Below are 13752 nucleotides of genomic sequence, written 5' to 3' on the forward strand. Positions count from 1 at the left end.
GATTTGTGTGTGATTTATGAAGCCATTCACAAATTGGAGGGGAGCCAACAGAGAGGAGTGGTCATGAGGGAGTTTCCATAGAAACGGGTTCATTATCATGCTAGCATCAGATACCTTCTGAGAGCAGGAAAGCGGGGTCTGATAGACTGCAGTTCAGCTGCTCCCGGGAAAAGTCAGTTTATCACCACATAGGTCTTTAAAAACCAAGAATGTTGGTTTTATTGCTGAGCCTCATTCCCGGACAAGTCTTCCACTTGGGCTGGATTTTTTGGCACGGTGATCGTGCAAACAGTTGCGTAAAGGAGGCCAAAGGGCACTGGATGGGACATTTTGGCCCCGAGTCCCCTGCGAACAAGGACGTGCAGCTATTTCAGAGCAAGCTGGGATTTGTGCCAGTTCGGTGAGCAGTCCCAGCGCCTCACTGAATGTCACTGAAAAGAAAAGCTCTTAAAGCGAGTCCAAGTGGATTGTTTTTAAAGGGCGTCAAAAGCATTTGAGGGTACACCCCATGGTAGGATTTAAAAGAGAATAGTGACTAAACGTTCGGCCTTTCGCTTGAAGGTGTAGTTAGCACGCAGTACAGAGAGAGATTTGCTTGTCGAGGTTGGGACTGGTATCATTCAAGTTAGAAAATCAGCAAAGAGTCCTGTGGCACCTTATAGACTAAAAGACGTATTGGAGCATGAGCTTTCATGGGTGAATACCCACTTCGTCAGATGCAGTGGGTATTCACCCATGAAAGCTCATGCTCCAATACGTCTTTTAGTCTATAAGGTGCCACAGGACTCTTTGCTGCTTTTACAGATCCAGACTAACACAGCTACCCCTCTGAAGTTAGAAAATGACGAATTACTGGTTTGGGAGAGAGACAAACTCAGACAGCTGGGTTAACTTCAGCAACGGTGGTGCATACAATGCAGCCACTGGGCCCCACGAGAAATGCATCCCTAAGGAAGGCAGATGTGTTTTGGTCTCTGCTGTGCCTCAGGGATGGGCTGTGGGATTGGACAGGTGAAGCAGCTCTTCCTTTACACTGGGGCCACCCAGGAGGAACTCTTTCACAGGGACAGCAATGTAAGTTTCTTCCACCCTGGCAACGCCCCTTTCTGCATCAGCGACCCCCACTTAGGTTGCTATCCATAAGGGGGAGAGAGACACTTTCCCTGGGATGCCCATATCCTCAGATGGCGTTCCTATTTGCAAGACCTCTATGTACGCTGGGTAAGGCAGCATAACTCCTTCCAGGGGCATTTATGCAGCAGTGACATACTGTCTGTCTACACACAAAGGTTGCATCACTTTGACTATAGATAAAGCAGAACAACCACCATAGCATAGACACAGTTATATTGGTATAAAGGGGCTTATTCCCATATGGGAAGCATCTCAGCATACGCCACTTTCACACTGGTATAATCGCACCCATACTAGGGATTTTACTGGTATAATGCTTTTGGTAAAAAATAATCACACCCTTAACTGATAGTCACACTGGTACAAAAATTGTGTGTCCACCAGGTCGTGGGGCTGTTAACAGATAGAAGCAGCAGGCAAAGTTCTCAAGGATTATTACAGAAATGATGGGTGGCTGGGAGTGGACATAACCAAGGACAGTTTAATACTTTGTTCCAGCACATAAGACACCAGAGTTGGTGTTTTTAAAAGGTGCTTAACTCCTTTAGACTCTAAATCCCATTGAAAGTCAATGGAAGTCGGGCATGCAGGGTATGTCTACACTGAGACAAAAGACCCATAGCATGGACGTGGCTGATAGGTGCCAATTCTGTAGGTGCTCTGGGGCTGGAGCACTCATGGAAAAAAAAACAGTGGGTGCTCTACACCCACTGGCAGTTCCCCCCTTCCCCCCAGCACCTCCCAGCCACCAGTGATCAGCTGTTCAGTGGTGTGCGGGAGGTGCTGCGGGGTCGGGTGGGGGGGAAGCAGGGGCAGGAAGAGGCAGAGAAGTGGGAGGGAAGAGATGGAGTGAAGGCAGAGTCTGGAATGGAGTGGGGGTCCAGCACCCCCTGGGAACTCAGGAATTTGGTGCCTCTGCTGGCTGGCCCAGGTCACCTGACTCAGGCTTGCAGGTTCAGACCCTGCCCAAGCATTTTTTTTTTCCAATTTCATCAATTAAAATTTTCACAGTTGCATAAAATGATAGGCTTTAATTTTTTTTACTGATTTAAATTTTAATAGTTGTGGGAAATTATTGGGGGGGGGGAGTCAGACAATAATTATTTAATAACCAGACATTAAGATTCAAAAAGTGAAAGTGTTATAACCGTTAAAACACACAATTGTCAACATCAGGTCAACATGTACAAAGTAAATATCATTAAATCAAGCTCTAAGAAGTTCTCAAGCTGCATTTTTCTTATGTTGCTTATCTGTAAATTTTGATTATTATCTATGGAAATATTTTTTTGGTGGTCTGGGTGTGTGTAAGGTGAAACCGACGTTCACCAACTTTTACGGATAAAAATCTAATCCTTCCAAGCATAGTCATAAGTAGGTAACCAGTGTTGGAACAAACTACCAATGAAACAGAGTTATTTTTATTTTGAGTTCACATATTTTCTCTCAAATGCTGGCAGGCAGCAAAGATTTCAGCAAGCACATCACTAAAACATCCTTCCTGTAGCCACACGAGCAAAGGCATAGAAATGGCAATGGTATTAAAATAATCAAGGTAACAATGCATTTTTATTATTTACAGTCAAGTAGCAGCAACTGGCACCAATTAGGGCCCCACTTTGCAAGGTGTTAAACAAAAGACATTCCCAGACCTGAATTATCAATGAGCAGCAATATACAAATCTATAGAATACTCCTCTATCTTTCTACCTTTGAAAGTACCTTCACAAGCAGAAGATATCTGATTTTAGGAGGTTCTTAATCTAGCAGGAAAAAGTCTAATGGTTAGAAGTTGAAGTTAGAACATTTCTAACGGGAAATAAAAACATATGTTTCAAATGGCGAAGCAAAATAAAAGGTGCATTTGGAGTCTTTAAATCCAGATGGGATGAATATGTTCCAAGCTACAGACATGCTCCAATTCAACCAGAAGTTATTGGGCTTGATATTGTTCCTTTACGTCATGGTAAAGAATAAATAATTCCTTCTCCTATGGCGATTGCTGGGTGAAATTCTGTAACCTGGGTTATTGCAGGAGGTCAGGCTAGATGATCAGCGTCGTCCCTTCTGGCTGAAAATATCTATGAATCTATATGGCCCTGAGAGGCAGAGTGGAAAAATTCTGAGGAAATTAAGGAGTTCTGAGAGCTCTCTCGTATGGCAGAAAAGAATACACAGAACACGGCTCCAGGAGACTCATGCCAGTATGAAATATACAAACAAATCAGGTCAGAGGAATCAACACTATAAAGACCTGAAAAAGAATGAAAGAAAACAAGGCATACAGATAGAACAAAAACCCAACAATAATTCTAATGTAGTCATAGGTGTGCATGGGACTTTGGAGATGAAATAGAAAGAAAAGGCATCTGAGGTGGAGAGTTTACAATTTCCATGGTGCAAATGTCACGATTTTATTTTCCTAAAGCCCCAGCTCCCGGAGTTGGATGAATGTGAGAGAAAAAGCTTGTGTGACCTGAATCCTCCTGAAGGCAAAAAGAACCCACCATTTATTCAATTTTTAAAATCTCACAATTTCTCAGCCAGTCTCAAGATTCTGGGGCAGGCCTAACACATGATTTTTTAAACACTTAAGGTGGGCAAAAGTCCAATCTCAAGTTAGACCAAAGACAGAAAACAAACTGATGACACACACAGGAAAGTAAAAACCTTAGAATCGAAAGACACAGTTAAGCCCTTGGAGACATACAGACCCACAGTGACGGAGACAGCTGGTTACAGCTTGAATTTCAGTTATACTCAAACTACCTTGGGCCTCAGATTAAATCATCAGAAGTGCTTAAGTGATTTAGGAGCCTGCATCCCATTTTCAAAATGGATTTAGGCCCCTACGTCTCATTGACGAATGGGATTTATGCTCCTCCACACCTGTGTCTGCACACCAAAGTTTCACTAGTTTAAACTTAATTTGCTTAGTTTCACATTCTTATTTCAGTTTAGCTTAAACTGGTTCCCAACTGCCATAAGCTAAATACATATAAATCAGGTTTATATCCTTTTGGCGGAGTGTTGAGTACATACCCATGTAGATGTATAAATAGCAGTAAAGAGGGTGAGGCGTGGTTTTACTCACCCAAGCCGCGCCGCACCATCTACAGTGCTACAAGGAGCAGTTGTCTCACTTCCTCTTGGCTACCAGAGCCATTTCCCTTCTTGGGAAAACGCTCCCGCAGCGAGGAAAGGCTCTGGCAGGAGAAGGCAGCTTTCCCCATTGCTTCCCCTGCCAGAGCCTTTCACTGACACGTGTAGCTACACAATGCAGTTTGGATGCGGCAGGCTTTTCACTGCAGCGTGTAGCTACATGTACCTTACATGTCGCCACTACTGGTGTGTAATGTGGACATAAGCCAAGAGTGTCCACACTGCCTTTTGCACCAGTTTGACTAAATCGATGTTAACTCGCACCTTTAGTTAAACGAGTGCAACTTTACATCTAGACAAGTCGCTAGGCTCACACCCACCTACTCAGCTCCTCCAGATTTGGCCTAGGGAACCACATGCAAATGGTCTCAAGACGAGCATAGCAGGAAAAGCCACGAACGAAATGGGAAAGTTAAGGGTAACATACAGCAGGGAATGGAGAGAAAGAGCAGCTACGGCACTAGCTTGGGACTTGGGAGATCAGAGATCAGTTCCCAGTCTCTCCCCAAACACCGTGTCCCCCCTTGGGCAAGCCACTTAGTCTCTCTGTGTCTCAGCTCCCCATCTGTAGGTGTGCTACTTCCAGGGGCTTTTGTGAGTAGAAATACATTAAAAGACTGAGAGGTTACTATGGAAACAGGCCATATAAGTATGGTAGATAGACTTGGGCTGGCTATCGAATAACTACAAATACCACCACCAGTAGGCTAGTGGAAGTTTGGGTGGCTAAAAGAATTAACAATGCAGATAATACAATAATGTTCGTAGAATCTTTGTTTGTCTTCTCCAAACGCAAGGTTATAAAAATACAGACACGGACCCAGCGGAGCTGTCAACTGTGATTGCACTCGGATGGAGCGGGGCTGACACATCTGCCTGCAGTCTGACTCTCAACTACATCTGAACTCACAGATGAGAGGAGAGCTTTCAGAATAGGGCAGTGCAGCCACAATGCACAAACAGCACCTGCGGGGGTTTGCTCCAAGTTTGGTGTCAGCAGAGACATCTTAACGGGCAGGCCACTGTCACCACCCTGACAACAAACCTTTCCAGCTGTTCAGGAGAGTTCTAGAAACCCCTTTATTCTGATTTCTAAATGCCCCCTTCAGGGCCGGCTTTAGGCCGATTCGACCGATTCCGGGGAATCGGGCCCCGTGCCTAAGAGGGCCCCGCGCCTTAGGCACCTTTTTAATTGTTTTTTTTTTTTTAAACTTACCCCGGTCCCCCGGCTGCGGTCTGCTCCGGGGTCTTCCACGGTCCCGCTCCTTTGAGCGAAGCGCCGGCGGGAGCGCGGCGCAGCCCCGCTCTCCCAGCTAGAGCTCTGGCCGGTGCTCCAGCCGGGGAGAGCGGGGTGGCGGGGCTTTGCCGCGCTCCGGCCGGGAGAGCGAGGCCGCGAGGCTTGCCACGCTCCAGCCGGAGTGCGGAAATCCTGGCAGCTCCAGCTGGAGCGCGGCAAGCCCCGCGAGCCCGGCTGGAGCTCTGGGCCCTTTAAATAGCCCCCAGAGCCCTGGGGCAGTGAGGGGCTCCGGGGGCTATTTAAAGGGCCCGGGGCTCCAGATGCCTTTGCCACCCTGGTCCTTTAAATAGCCGCCAGAGCCCTGTCTCCCCCATGCATTCCCCAGCGCTCCCGCGGCTATTTAAAAGGTCCAGGGCGGGGTAGAAGGGGGTTTGGGGGCTACTTAAAGGGCTGGGGTTCCAGCTGCCTCTGCTGCACCCCCTGCCCTGCCCACACCAGTCTGGCCCCCCCGCCTGCAGCCAGCTCTGCACCCCGTGCCCACAGCCAGCCCCTGCCAAACCCAGTCCTGTCTCCAGCCAACCCCTGCCACACACCCCTGCAGCCCTGCCCAAAGCCAGCCAGCCCCACACACACTGTTGCCCGCACCAGCCCTGCACACCCTGCCCAGCCCACACCCTCTGCCCTGTCTCCAGTCAACCCCTGCTGCACCCCACTGCCTGAAGCCAGCCAGTTCCACACTCTGCTGTCTCCAGACCTGCAAACCCCTGCTGCACCCCCCTGCAGCCCTGCCTGAAGCCAGCCCACCCCACACCCCGTCTCCAACCAGCCCCACATCCGTTGCCCTGCCTGCAGCCAGACCCTACCTCCAGTCAGCCCCTGCCCTGCCTCCAGCCAGCCCCATGTCCACTGCTCCCCTGCAGTTCCCAGGGCAGTAACCTGCACACCTGCTTCAATGAGGGGGGCAGGGAGCAGCTGGGACCCACACATGTGCACACCCCCAGGGAGTGGCAGGGACCCACATATGTGAAATGGCGGTCATTAATAAGCAATCAACAGCATATATGATGCAACGTATATAATATATAATTTTATTATTCATATAGTTATGGAAAGTAAATAATACATGAAAGAAATGAAAGGCTTTTTTTCCCACTTTTTTTTAAAGTCATCCCTGCCAAGGCCCTGCCAAAAATGTTCGAATTGGGCCCCGCACTTCCTAAAGCCGGCCCTGGACCCCTTTACTAAATGTATGCTGAAAAGAAAACCACTCCAGAGAAAAAATATTATACACCTCTACCCCGATATAACCCGGTCCTTGGGAGACAAAAAAATCTCACTGCGTTATAAGTGAGACCGCGTTATATCAAACTTGCTTTGCCCAGGCCTGTTCCTTGTTCCCTGACTGCCCCCTCCAGAGAGCCCCATCCCTAACCACCCCCAGGACCGCACCCCCTACCCAACCCCTATTCCAACTGCTCCGACCCCTATCCACGTACACCCCCATCCCCTGACAGGCACTCACCGGCAGCGGCAGGAAGCGGAGGTTGGGGAAAGGATGCCCCCCCCCCACTCACGTGTGGCGGGAAGCGGAGCGACGCGGCCCCAGCCTACTCCACTTTCCTTGCCCCAGTCCCAGCCATGTTGCTGGGGGGTGGCTGGGGAAAGGTCCTGCACTCACCTGCCCGGCAGGAAGTGGAGCACCACGGCTGGGAGCTGGTGGAGTGGAGCTGGCTGAGGTCGTGTCGCTCCGCTTCCCGCCGCCGGTGAGTGCAGGCAGGTTGGGGAAAGGACGCTCCCCGCACTCACCGGCGGCGGGAAGTGGAGCATCACGGCTGGGAGCTGGTGGAGTGGAGCTGGCTGAGGTCGCGTCGCTCCGCTTCCCGCCGCCGGTGAGTGTGGGGAGGCTGGGGAAAGGACACCCCCTGTACTCACCTGTGGCGGGAAGCGGAGCGACACAGCCCCAGCCCACTCCACTCTGCCACCTCCCAGCCGCATCGCTCCACTTCCCACCGCCGGTGAGTGCAGGCAGGTTGGGGAAAGGACGCCCCCCGCACTCACCGGCGGCGGGAAGTGGAGCATCACGGCTGGGAGCTGGTGGAGTGGAGCTGGCTGAGGTCGCGTCGCTCCGCTTCCCGCTGCCGGTGAGTGTGGGGAGGCTGGGGAAAGGACGCCCCCTGTACTCACCTGCGGCGGGAAGCGGAGCGACACAGCCCCAGCCCACTCCACTCTGCCACCTCCCAGCCGCATTGCTCCGCTTCCCGCCATGGGTGAGTGCGAGGAGGTTGGGGAAAGGACGTCCCCCCCGTATTCACCAGCAACGGGAAGCGGAGCGCTGTGGCTGGGAGCTGGCAGAGTGGAGCGGGCTGGGGCCAGGCTGCTCCACTTCCGCCACTGCTGGTGAGTGCGGGGAGGATCCCTTCCCCCAAACCTCCTCCCTTGAGCGACGCAGCTGGGGCCGGGATGAGGGAAGCAGAGCAGGCTGCTCCTGGCCTTCCGCTAATCCCCTGGGCCACTCTGGGACTGCGGGGCCCCCAAAAGTGCCCTCCTACAGCTCCTGCCCCCCAGACTCTGGGGAGGCGGAGCCCCTGACCGCCCCCAAGGCCCTCTGCCCCTTATCGAACCCCTCGGCCCCCCAGCCTGGCCCAGCACCCTTAACACACTGCTCAGAGCAGCGTGTCAGAGCTTTACTGCCTTGTACGTGAACCCACCTTATATTGGGTCGTGTTATATCGGGGTAGAGGTGTATATAGTACATAATACCATCCCTTCCCTTTCCAAATATCACCCATGGGGAATAAACTGGGTTAGAAGATAACACATGCAGAATAGGTCGGGTGTAACTATTTGTTCTCAGCATTTTTAAGAATCTCATTCAGCAAAATACGTAAGCACATGTGCAACTTTTTAAGCATGTGCATCGTCCCACTGACATTCACATGGGCAGCAGTGAAGAGTGCTGCTAAATCATTACCCAAAATGTTTAAAAGCTTGAGTCAATTCTTCTTTATTTTTTGGAAAGGTGGGATGGAGCTTGAGAGAGACGGGTGTGAAAGCACATAGATGGGATACCTCAGCCCCAAGTGTTAATTTCATCTACTTGGTATTAAATGAGTGGGGCACGGGGCCCCTTTGAATTTAGGGAAATACAGATCCACAGCCAGACTTCATGGTTTAGCTCCATTTCTGCTCTGTATGTGCCATATTTCTGATGTGGTACGTATAGATTACAAATAGCTGCACTGTGTACAGTGGGAAACCAATCATTTGAGTGATATATCAGACAGTATGCTGCACATTTTAACATGATGCAATAGTTGCAGATGGCTTATTCTCACAGATACATATGCGTAATTCCAAGTGCGGAACATGTACTGGGGGAGACTCGACCTCCCCGCAGTGGTGGTGTTTTAGGACATTGACACATTTGTGAAATTAACTGAACTAAGCCAAGCCTGATTCTAGTCTCCATTTTGTTTGATGGGCTGGACAGAGAATAAAAATAACCAGAATTTCTTAATCTCACTCTCTCTTAGTGCCTTTGCCCTCTGGTCTAAGCTGTGGGAGCAAAGGAACCCCCCCACACACACATCCTCTCCACCCCAAAACATAAGGTCTTTGTGACAATTTCATCGAGGACACCATTGATTTAGGGGAGGAAAAGAAGCCACCCCGATCCTTTCTTAATGGAAAATGAAAATAACTGAAGGGACTTGTTTAAACCTAATCAAATGTTAAAACTTACCCAGAGGCAAACCAGTAAGTGAAGTGCTGAAATACCACTTCATTCTGCGAGAAACGAATAGTAGAAAGAATTAAGCCTCCTGCCCCAGAGGTTCCCAAATGGGAATGATGGCTCTTGTATTTAAATCAAAAGCTACAAGTACGTCTGAAAGTGAGCTGGTTGCAAAAAGGAAAAGAAAAGAAAAGGCAAATGAATATGAGACTCATGAATGTTATCTGCTTGCTGGAAGTTTTCCGTTGTTACTTGGTGCTCTTTAAGCAGTTACTCTGTGTGCTACAGTGGAGTACATCAGTGATTATCTCAAGGGAACAGGTCTTGAGTAAAACAGTATCTAGCTCTCTGGTGACGGAAAACTCCCACTAAGGGATATCTGCAGGGCTTACAGGACTAAGATTAAACCTCTCCTCTGGGTTTTCGGTTTGCTACTAAGTACTTCCATTCCTCTGTCAGACTGCTCCATTCTTGTGTGAAATAAACAAGGATTCTGATTTTAGGACATACGGGTAAGAAACCCAGCTCCCGGGTTTGTTGGTGGGTCATGCAACAGAGAAGGCAGATTGTCAGAGTGTTGCAACCTTTGCTCTGGGAACTTGGGAGACATTTCAGGATCAGGATGGGCTTGGGTTTCTTTTAATTATTTTTAAGGCTTATTAAATTGCAGTAAGCTTAGCAGCACCCCTTTAAAAAAGGAGAAATGTCTGGTTTTAGGTCTGGTACATGCCTGATACAGACGTACAGAGGACGGTGAGACTCGCAAACTCACTTTCTCAGAATGGGCTGTCTCACTTCTTAATGAGAAACGTGGGTGCTCACTCAGGCATGATCAGTGAGATTGGAGGGAACTTTACAGCTCCCAAAATACTCTAGTACCTTGCAGAACTGAGTTCCTCTGCAGTCACAGAACGGGCTTAACTTGTTCGGCCCTCATTAGGAACCACATATGCCCAGTGACAGCAGAACACCACCCCTCAGTATTCAAGCAGAATTTTCTTTTTCATAACAACTAAAAACAGTCCTGAAAAAGTCCCCAGAGTTAGTATTTGCTCTTAAGAGGAGAATTTTTTGGAGTATCAGACACACACTTGGATATGAATTACTGCCATCCCCCTGCAGAATTACACAAAAGGTAGGAAACAGACAAGAACTTTAGAATAGACACCAGTGTTCTCACCGGCACTGAAAACACCCCTAGGCTGTCCACACTGCAAAGCTGAGTACTCAGCCTCAAAATGCAGCGGGGCATGTACAAACGGCTCCAGGGTTGCCCTCCTGGTTGATATTATCCTCAGAACACTTGATAACACCACAGCCTTATAACTGGCACATGCTTTTTAAAAAAGTTAGCCACTGTTTAGAACTTAAAGGGGCCCCTAAAACTTTGCCCAGCTGAAGGCCACGCTAACAGCTAGCCAAGATCGCGTGTGTGAGATATGCTCCTTTTTTGTTGGGGAAAGAGTAAGCATCTCCTTCCCCACTGGCTGCACAATGCAGGATTTTGGCAAGTCATTAAACAATAGGGAAGGTCCCATGGATTAAGTCCAAAAAAGTGCATTGAACGTTTTCCTAACCCAGAGATAGCTGACATGCTCATTTCCTGCTCTGTGCCCTTCTACGACTTTAATAAAAGCCCACACGCATGAGACTGGGTTTAGCTTTGCGCATTGACAAAAAATGCCCTCTCAATCTAGGAGGCTTTTCCTGCAGCTCAAGGGCACAAGTGGGGCACTTTGGGGAAGGAACACGATCTAGCTGTTCGATCATGGAACTGGGAGCCAGGCCTCTTGAATCTGATTCTCAGCTCTCCTGCTGGCTCACTGCATAACCTGGGCCAAGGCACTTAGGCTCCGGTCCCGCAATGAGTGTCACATGGGCAGCCTGCTGCCCATTGTGGGCTCTGTCGGTGCCCGCACAGAGCTCATTGCCGGATTGAGACCTTCTGTCTAAACTGTCAAAAAAGAAGCAACTCATTTTGGGTGCCTCTCTCCTATTCTATAGACATTTTTATACCATGCCCATCCCCACTGTATCTGAGCATCTGACTGAAGTCACTCATGTCTATGTGATAGAGACAATGAAGGAAAGCCACAGATCCAGACAGACGGATGGCAGGAGAGGAAACTTCCCCCCCCCCCAGGATTTATCACCTTTTTAAGCTTGTGCCTTAGATTAGGTCAAGACTAAAGCCCATGGAAACTTTTCCATCAAATATATTTTAGACAAAAGGCAGCTTTTCAACAGTAATGGAAATTTCCTGTGGAGATTTTCATTTTGGTCAAAATTTTCTGGTTTTTCAGTGAAAGAATGAAAAATGTTCAGTTTTGAGTTCTCTCGCTCTTCTTTTCTCAGGATGGAAACAGCTGAAAACAGATTTCTGTTCTTTCGTTTTGTTTTCATTTAGGCAAAAAAGCAAAACTTCACGCTAAACAATTTTTTTTTGTTTCATTTGAAACATTTGCAGAAAATATACGTGACCAACTCCAGTCCTGACCCTTTTCCACGTGGCTATTTTTTTATGGCCTTTGTGCTGCTAAGGTAGTTCAGAAGACTCACAACTGAAGTTGCAGCCACCCTAGGTTCTGAGGATATTACAGAGCAAATGCAATGCCAGGGGATCTGGTTTGTATGATGTCCTGATTTAAAAATAAACCAATCAATTTTCTATATCCAACTGTTTTAAGAAATTAAAGACCACAATTCCATTAGCCATGACAGGAACACTTATGCAAATAACCGTCCGAATACTAAAAGTATTGGAAGGTCAATGGTGCGTTCAGCACCTCACACACAGAGTCAGTCCCCTGACTGGGGACTCTAAGCAGTCTTTCAGTACAAAGCCACAACAGCACCTGAATGACCTCCAGATCTTCCAGATGCAAAATTACACACTGAAATAAACACAGCGCTCTGGAATTTCTCTGTCATTTTTACAGTCCTTGAGCAGCGTGTCTGCTGATGTAGAAATGTGCTAAACAGAGTGGATGTAACATGTTGAGCTTGCAAATCTAGGCGTGCGCCTGTTTCTGATGAAGTAGTCATTCTCCTTGCCCTGCTGGCTCCATTTTCATACCCAAGGGTATCCTGGCCAATATTCGTTTCATTCAATGTTTTCGCTCATTTTGCTACATAATATGCAGCAGATTGTCAGGGAAATAATCACCCTATTTTATTAGCCCTTGGTAGAAAAATAGGTCGGGAAGGTGCTAAGTCCAGGACAAGGTTAAGTGTTGTACAGGAAAGGCTGGGATTCAATGATCAACCCCCCATTTTATTGCTGTTGGAAAAGCCTTCCACGGAGATGGGGTACACTGCACATATTGTACTCACCTAATGTGATCACACCATGAAATTCAGTAGGACCCTTACTTGGCCACATGCTCTAATTGGATGAATAAAAAGAGTGTGCTCTCTCTTGGGCCCACGGGTCACTGGTCGAGCTGGAATGCTGAACTGGGCTTCCCCTCTCCCTCCTTTTGAAACAAACATTGGTAGTCAACACCCAGAGCCGCTCTGCCAACAAAAGGTTATGACTTAACATTGGAATGTGTTCTTGACTGTTGCCCATCAAAAAAAGTGTTTCTGGGGCATTGCTCCCCTCTCAGTCCCATATCTCCTCTGGCTTATTAGAAAACAGCAGCTGTTTTCCCTATTGTCCTGACAACTTTTCCATCTTGCTGTGCCTGGCTGTTGGTTAGGAAATAGTTGGGTGGGGTGTGAAGGGGAAAAGAGCGCTTTCCTTCACGAGGAAAAAAAAAACAGTTTTGCTGCCCTCTGCGTATTGGTGGAGAAGTGATCTTGTTTTCCAGTGTCGGAGCACAAACAAAGCCTTCTTCACCGATCTTTAATACTCGCACTCCAGGGGAAATGCTATTTCAGCACATACGCCAGTGACCTGCATTAACAGCACAGTTATCACAGCAAAAGTTGACAGGGCCACGTCTGACTAGAAATGAGAAGACTCGACAGGCTCCAGTGGGGGAGTTGTGCAAGATCCTACAGTGAGTAGCTAGTCCAAGTGGGTCACCACAGCACTGGTAGTACAAGGGAATTTCAGCCAAGTCAGCTATTTACTTATGATTGTTTATTATGTGTATTATGGTGGCACCCAGGATCCCCAGTCATGGCTCAAGACCCTAGTGTGCCAGGTGCTGTACAAACCTATGACAGAACTTCCAGTTTGTGTATAAGATGAAAGACAACAGGTGGGTTCAACAAATTTACCTTCCCTTTCTCCCCTGAGCTGTTGTGTGAGGTTCCTGAGTGCGGTTAAACAACTGCCACAGAAGAGGTGCTGGAGTAACTCCTCCATACACAGTTCATAATGCACTTTGGAATTCTTCAGAGTAAGAGATGCTACAAAAGTGTCAAATAGCAACAAAACCTCAGTGAACTGGTCCTCTGAGTGACAGAACGCTGCAGCAGGCATGTTCCACACTGGCAATCATTTTGCTGATTTGCTTTCCTGGTTGCTCCCTCGCAT

General features: G+C 48.2%; 1 protein-coding gene across 5 annotated transcripts in view; it reads right to left on the minus strand.

The window, feature by feature from the left end:
- GNG2 (G protein subunit gamma 2) overlaps positions 1 to 13752 on the minus strand; it is a 101913-nt gene that overhangs the window by 23301 nt on the left and 64860 nt on the right. The window contains exon 1 of one of the 5 annotated variants that reach the window (XM_050954749.1): positions 9276 to 9533. The exons of the other annotated variants lie outside the window; for them this stretch is intronic. The gene's annotated coding sequence lies outside the window, so the exon portion shown is untranslated. Of the gene's footprint in view, positions 1 to 9275; positions 9534 to 13752 lie in introns of those variants that run through there. 5 annotated transcript variants of the gene reach the window in all.

The sequence above is a fragment of the Gopherus flavomarginatus genome, chromosome 5, assembly GCF_025201925.1.
Source record: "Gopherus flavomarginatus isolate rGopFla2 chromosome 5, rGopFla2.mat.asm, whole genome shotgun sequence".
NCBI lineage: Eukaryota > Metazoa > Chordata > Testudines > Testudinidae > Gopherus > Gopherus flavomarginatus.